Below are 7,965 nucleotides of genomic sequence, written 5' to 3' on the forward strand. Positions count from 1 at the left end.
GACGGCTAATGTAACTCTGTTAACAACTTGAAGACAAAGTAATGACTAATACCCAGTAACTGCATACTGTACAAAAGTAACGATTTAGCGTTATGCATTATAAAGAAGTGACGCGACTAATTACTTTTTGAAGGTTATGAGTAAAACTAACACATCTCTGATCTCTATAGGACTCTACTCCAGTGGGACTATGATCTGTAATCAGTGTACACTGGATTATAGTATATCTAGCGCCAGTTTCACTTGTCCCAGTGAAACTCCAGTGCGGTAGACTGGTTTCCAGTGTACCCCGTTAAAATCCAGTACAGTCAGTATCCAGTGAAACTCCAGTACTGCCAGTGACCAGTGTACACTGGTTTCCAGTGTATCCAGTGAAAATCCAGTACTGCCAGTGACCAGTGTACACTGGTTTCCAGTGTATCCAGTGAAAATCCAGTACTGCCAGTGACCAGTGTACACTGGTTTCCAGTGTATCCAGTGAAAATCCGGTGTATCCAGTGACCAGTATCAACTGGTTTCCAGTATTGCCAGTCCGATATCCAGTCTTTTCCAGTCTGACCAGTGGCATTTCCAGTGTGACCAGTGGCATTTCCGGTCTGACCAGTAACATTTCCAGTTTAAATCTTACTGGTTTTTTCAACAGGGCCCGATATGCACATATGCATTACGTCAGGAGCCCCTATAGTTTCGGTTCAAAGGGAAGCAAATCAAGGAGGAAGCGATAAGCAGACAATACTGTAAGATCCCCTGGTGGTCCCTTGTTTAGAATCGGCCAACAGCACTTGTCAGTCGCGTCACTTGACGTTTCTTTCAAGATCTTACGAAAATGTGGGTTTGTTTTCTTGTATCTGACTATTAGTTTACTGGTAGCCGTGTAAGGTGCTCTGCAGCTCTTGAGGAGATGGCAAGTTCTGCGAGGGCTTAGTGTTTAGTTGTGATGGCACGTGCTTGCGTTGTACCCATCAACCAGTCGTTCATTCTTTCATTCGTTCGGTGTCCCTTGGATCTAGAAACACCACAAGAACGGACAACTGACCGTAAAGTGACCGGGTTCGAATCTTGGCGTCGGCTGTGGTGCCTGGGCGTTTTCCCTGCCTTTTCCTCAGACGCTTTAAGACGAATGTCGGCACAGTTCCCCGTGAAGTAGGCCCAGGACGCACAATCCCCCCTGTGATAGTCGTGACGTTGCCCGCCCAAGTGCGGCCGACTACGGCAAGCAGTTTCATCATCACCACCACCATAAGAAGGGAACATTAACGGTGTTAAATTCAGGGATCCCATCTCGGCGTTGTGCGGCTACAGGCGTTTCAAACCTTCCGGTTCAGCCGTTTCTCCGCCGTTGCCCCCAACGAAAGGCGATCGGTGAACCTAGATTAACGCCAATTAGCTCTCTGCATTCCCCATTTGACTACTTAATCGGTCAAAAGAATGTTTCTAACTCCGTACTTAGGATTGCCTAAAGAAAAAAAATAATCTACATGCACTGCGAAGATATTGACTAGAACCTGAGTTTGTCGTATTAAAGAGCAGGCTTTTGAAAGGAACCTGTGGAGCTTCACTGCCGATTATGTGTGACACGTGACTCTATCCGCGCTACGAATGGCATTGACTCATTTACTTAAGCGCGTTTCCAAGATTCCAGACAGATTTTATGTCCTGGCTGTTCTTTATGCTTGCGGCTAGGGTGTAACACTTGGTACAACCTACGAACCTACGAGACCGCAACCTCCAGCGCCACCGACTCTCTCACTACTGATTGTCACACTTTTCGCCCACGTTACGCCATGCCACATGGCAGCATCTCTCATTACCTCACAATCCGGCACAGTTGTAGCAGCAGATCCTACATACACACATCATAAACATGTCGGGCATTCGAGAAGGCTCCTGATGATTCTCCTATGAAGCGGCACGCATCCATTTCTCACCAGAGACTATTCAGTCGTCCAGCTAACAGCATGGGATGTGTTTGAAGTCTCCGACACACTCGTGCTCCAGCAACTTTAAAAATATATATATTTTCCTCCCTATGAGCAACTTTGGCAAGCAGAAGATTTATGTTTTCTTTTCGTCGCAAAGAACGCGATTACATCTCTGGGTGTCCCTCTTCTTGTTTCATTTCCTCTTCTTTTATCCATGTGCGACTTCCGCCTCCATAACGCCTATTCTATTTTTCAAGTGGATTATATCCGAGTGAAGCTGTCACTTAGGTCCGGTTATGACAACCGCTCATAATTCTTTTTCTGCTAAGTAAGATATCACAGGCTCGTGCTCGGAATCTCATCAGCCGGACATTAGTTTTTCTAGGATCGTTTATCTATCGGTCTTGCGTTTATGTGGGAGCGAGGCTATATGAACGCTCTGGGTTTGAGACGTGGGAAAAGTGAAATTGTATAGATACCTTGGGGATTCGAAGACGGTATTAGGAATCATTACCATTAGAATACAGCGTCTGATTTGGCGAGATGGATGTGTTGTATGCAGAAACAAGAAGACGCCCCTATCGGCTTCGTCCCGTGGTATTCTCTGCACGGACCCTGCAGCTCTGCATAGCACAAACAAGAACAGCACCGTGCGGGACAGTGTTTTTCATTGATTGGATCATTGGTTGATTGAAATAACGAAAATATGGAGTAGTAAATAGACGAAAAAGTTGAACGCCACCCCACAAACAACAACAAAACAAAAAAGAGCAAGAAGAAGTGCAACTCAAAATGTCTAGTGTCATAACAAATGCCAAACATTGGGCGAATCCAGTTACTGAGACCATTGCCCGCATAGCAAATCGGCCGAGAAACGCACAGAGTTCGGGGCTGTCGAGATGAAATCATGTAAAAAACTTATTTCCATGACTTTGTTTACTTCTGCTGCAGTACACCGTTTGCATGTTTTTGGTAAGTCGACGTGCCGTGCTGCATCAGACAAGGGGAAACTTCGCTGTTTTTTTTTTTTTTTTTTTTTTGCCAGTCGGCAACGTGAGCTCAGGGCAGACACATTGTTCAGAAGATATGACTGGCGTGCATGCAATGGACGCCGAGACCAGAAGCAAAAAAAAAAAGTTTCTACAAAGAACCACTAGAGAAGAACAACTGGAACAGATCAATAACTACTAGAACTACTTTGCTGATCATATTGTCACGCGTTCATGCTTCTAAGGCTGTACGGTTGTCGCAGATGTCGCGCTCTGTGACCTACCACAGTGTATGGATAGTAGGCTAAACTCGCGTGGTCACGATTGCTCGTGGAACTCCGATTTCTCTGCAATCACTCTCCACAGAATCTTCGCGGAGGCGCAGCGTCGTGACAAGTCTGTTAGCATAGACGGTAGATATGCTCAGTATAGACAAGTATTTCCTAGTGTTGGACAAGTTGTGTTCCTGCTTCGAGTCTCTCACATCCTATTCCCACAGCTTGAGAATTTTCCTGGTCGTGCTTGGTGATATTGTTACGAGGCACAGTCTGTAGTTTATGTACGATGTCCTGTATGTCCCTAAGGTGACTATTAAGTGCCTTTAATGCACCTTGCAATCATACCAGAAAACGATGGTGAATGTGCGGCTGAGATATTTTATTACGTAGGTGGAGATCGACAGTCGTTCAAGGCTTTTTGTTCCTATGATCATTTTGAAGCGACAGTTCTATAGGGCTCAGCACCGTCGACCGCCATTGTAGGTTCGTCCGTAACAGTTATGGATAGCGAAGAGGACGAGACAAGAGAGGGGAAGATTTCACAATGACACCGAAACGAGCGCGGACATCCGAAGATCACGATTGGGATTAGTTAGGGGACCTTTGCGGGAGTACCAGAATTCGTCAGGAAACGAAGTCAGTATCTTCCCTTATATATAGCACCGGAGGACACGTGTTTCGCCGTGTTTGCGGCTCGTCAGCTCTGGGTAGCTGCGCATCGTTCGGAATTGGCAAACCAGGGGTCACTCAGCGAGCGATCTACACCACGTGTCTCCTGGTGCTGTCGCATCGTTCCATGAGTATCTGTTTCACTGCGTGCAGCCATAGAAGCCATCTTAATATGTAATTTTGAATAACAAACACGTCTAGTGTCATCTACTTGTTTATTTTATGGCTTTTTTTCCCCTGCATTATAATTCACTGGCTTGCACTGTGGCACTGAGGAGTGTTCCGTCATCCTCCCAGGTGTAGATCGCTCGCGGAGTGACCCCTGGTTTGCCAATTCCGAACGATGCGCAGCTCCCCAGAGCTGACGAGCCGCAAACACGGCGAAACACGTGTCCTCTGGTGCTGTCGCATCGTTCCATCAATACCTGTTTCACTGCGTGCAGCCATAAAAGCCATCTTAATATGTAATTTTGAACAACAAACACGTCTAGTGTCATCGACTTGTTTATTTTATGGCTTTTCCCCCTGCATTACAATTCACTGGCTTGCACTGTGGCATTGAGGAGTGTTCAGTCACCCTACCAGGTGTAGATCGCTTTCCGAGTGACCCCTGGTTTGCCAATTCCGAACGATGCGCAGCTCCCCAGAGCTGACGAGCCGCAAACACGGCGAAACACGTGTCCTCTGGTGCTGTCGCATCGTTCCATCAATACCTGTTTCACTGCGTGCAGCCATAGAAGCCATCTTAACATGTAATTTTGAATAACAAACACGTCTAGTGTCATCTACTTGTTTGTTTCATGGCTTTTTTCCCCTGCATTATAATTCACTGGCTTGCACTGTGGCACTGAGGAGTGTTCCGTCATCCTCCCAGGTGTAGAGCGTTCGCTGAGTGACCTCTGGTTTGCCAATTCCGAACGATGCGCAGCTACTCAGAGCTGACGAGCCGCAAACACGGCGAAACACGTGTCCTCTTGGGCTGTCGCATCGTTCCATGAGTATCTGGTTCACTGCGTGCAGCCATAGAAGCCATCTTAATATGTAATTTTGAATAACAAACACTTCTGGTATCATCTACTTGTTTATTTTATGGCTTTTTTTCCTGCATTATAATTCACTGGCTTGCACTGTGGCATTGAGGAGTGTTCAGTCACCTTCCAGGTGTAGATCGCTCATTGAGTGACCCCTGGTTTGCCAATTCCGAACGATGCGCAGCTACCCAGAGCTGACGAGCCGCAAACACGGCGAAACACGTGTCCTCTGGTGCTGTCGCATCGTTCCATGAGTATCTATACAGGGTGTTTCAAAAAACGTGTCATTCGGAGATTATAAAAAAACGGGGCGACAGAAAAACACGGGGTAAACAGCATTTGTGTGGCAACTGAATTTGCCGTCTTTCAAGAATATTTTCATTTGATTTTAATTAAAAGAAATTGAATTTCTTTAATTGAACTCCAAAATTTCCCAAGTCAACCTAACGTTTTTTGTTTACAGAATGAGAGAGGCCGTAGCGAACTTAGTCAGAACCACCAAGAAATCCGCTCGATATTGCCCAAAGAAAGTCCCGAAATTGAGGCTTCAGAGTTTCGGGTATTCAACGGCGCACCAAATCAGTCGCAAAGACGCGTGGAGGGCAGGACGTGCTCCTGCCCTCACGAAGCTAGAACAGTTTATCGCCGGACCGGCGTGCAGCACAAGACGCGCCGTTAACAAGGCGGGTGACATTCCACCATACGTTGATGAGCGGCAACCAAAAATGATTCCGCCTCTTTTTTCCCGCCCTGTTTTTTTTTCAGCCTTCTATCTTTCATGGGGGCAGGAGCATGTCCTGCCTTCCGCGCATCTTTGCGACTGATTTGGTGCGTTGTTGAATACCCGAAACTCTGAAGCCTCAATTTCGGGACTTTTTTTGGGCAGTTCCATTTGCAATATCGAGCGGATTTCTTGGTGGTTCTGACTAAGTTCGCTACGGGCTCTCTCATTCTGTAAAAAAAAACAAAAAAAAAACGCTAGGTTGACTTGGGAAATTTTGGAGTTCAATTAAAGAAATTCAATTTCTTTTAATTAAAATCAAATGAAAATATTCTTGAAAGACGGCAAATTCAGTTGCCACACAAATGCCGTTTACCCCGTATTTTTCCGTCCGAATGACACGTTTTTTGAAACACCCTGTATATTTTATAAATATTATATATACAGGGTGTCCCAGAAAACGTGTCATTGAATTATAATAAAAAAAACTACGCCACCTAGAATCATGCGGTCAACGGCATTTGTTCTTATTAGGTTTTTGCCACCTTGTAAAGTTAATGTAATGTACCCCAAGTTTAATTATGCAAATATTTGTGAACTGAACTCTGAAATTTGACAAGGGAAGGTCACTTTTTTATTCCACCAGTATGAAGAGCGAACCGAATTCACTCAAATTCATGATAATTGACAGCGATATTCACGAGCTATCTCATCGAAAAAAAAAAAAAAAGCCGAATATGTTGCTTTTCGGAGCACCGGACCATAACGCGCGATGTCTTTTTGCGCGCAATCGCTCGCAGTCCGACGAAAGGAGGTTCCGAAGCCAGCCCACAGAGTGATAGTAGAAAAAGTAACAGTTCGTAAAATTGGGAGAGGGAAAGCATTATCCCAGCGAAAGTCGGACGTGATAAGCCATGCCTGCGTTATCTCCTTCTGCGATGCCGGGGTGGGCTGGGTTTCCAACCTCCTTTCGTCGGACTGACAAAGATTGCGCTGAAAAATTCATCGTGCGCTCTTCTGTGCGACCTCCGTAGAGGATGATGTTCGGCTATTTTTTCCGATGGGATAGCTCCTGAATATCCCTGTCAATTAGCACTAATTTGAGTAAATTAGACACGGTCTTCACATTGGTGGGGTAAAAAAGTGACCTTTACTAGGCAAATTTCCGATTTAAGCTCGCAAAAATTTACATAATTAAACTTGCGTTGCACGACAATCACATGAGGAGATGGCAAAAACCCAGTAAGAACAAATGCCGTTGACCGCATGACACCCTGTATACATATGGCCGTAACAAGGTCTATATATATATATATATATATGTATACCTTGTCACGTTATTCTCAAACCACTAGTGTACGTGCGCTCCTTAGCCTCGTTCCCAGCGACGACACAACACGGACGGACTGCCAAAATCGCTCTTCCCATTGGATAAATGCTCGTCGCGGCCGTCTTTAATGAGTATCACTGACGATAACGTAACATTCCATATAGCTAGTCATCCGGTAAACATCTGAGTAGCGTATCAACGTTCGAAAAGATCAAGGAAAAAGAAGATTGCTTGCTTCCGCGTGCGATATGCACCGTTGTTCACGTCAGGAGCGCTGGCCGATGCGGTATCTGTTCTACACCGGTTCCCGAGCGGGAGAAAATGAACCGGCACGAAATGAACACGAGCGGACACGAAAATGAACGAAAACACACGCGGGAAAATGAATGAGCTCGGCAAACGGCAGTTCACACAGTTCCCGTGACTACCACAGGGTGGCAGCACTGATGGCGGCGCCCATTCCTTGAATCGCGTTTGTGTATATGGACACATATGCATATATCTGTACATAGTGTGTCAAGGTTGCAGACGAGGTGAAGGACGAGACAAGCCACTGCCAACAAAAACCGTTAATGACACACAACCTATAGTTCTATCCTAGATCCTTTTCCCTTCTCTCCTTCCACTCTTTTCTTCCGGCCAACTTGTCCTTTCCTTGTGTGGTAATCTTCAGCTGATGAGCTCTTGCTCGAAGCCCTGCCAGTCTGCCGGAAGTAAAGAATGGGGGGGGGGGGGGGCGCGAAGGGGTATGGGACATAAGTATACGCAGATCTCGTCAGATGTTCCATCTGCAGTCGCCGTCATTTGCGACCATCGTACTCTCAATATTCTACAATACGGTATCAGTATCAGATGCTCAAGTGTGAAACTAAATCTTGAAATTCTTAATACTGCTCCTTCCACACTCCTTTGACCACACCAAATGTGGATATCACTTCGTAGTTCGCCACAAAAACCTGGCCTCTCACAGGGGCTGTAAACACGTTATGCAACACTATCAAAGGAAGAGAAACTACGATCGTTGA

Source organism: Ornithodoros turicata, chromosome 3, assembly GCF_037126465.1.
Source record: "Ornithodoros turicata isolate Travis chromosome 3, ASM3712646v1, whole genome shotgun sequence".
Classification (NCBI taxonomy): Eukaryota; Metazoa; Arthropoda; class Arachnida; order Ixodida; family Argasidae; genus Ornithodoros; species Ornithodoros turicata.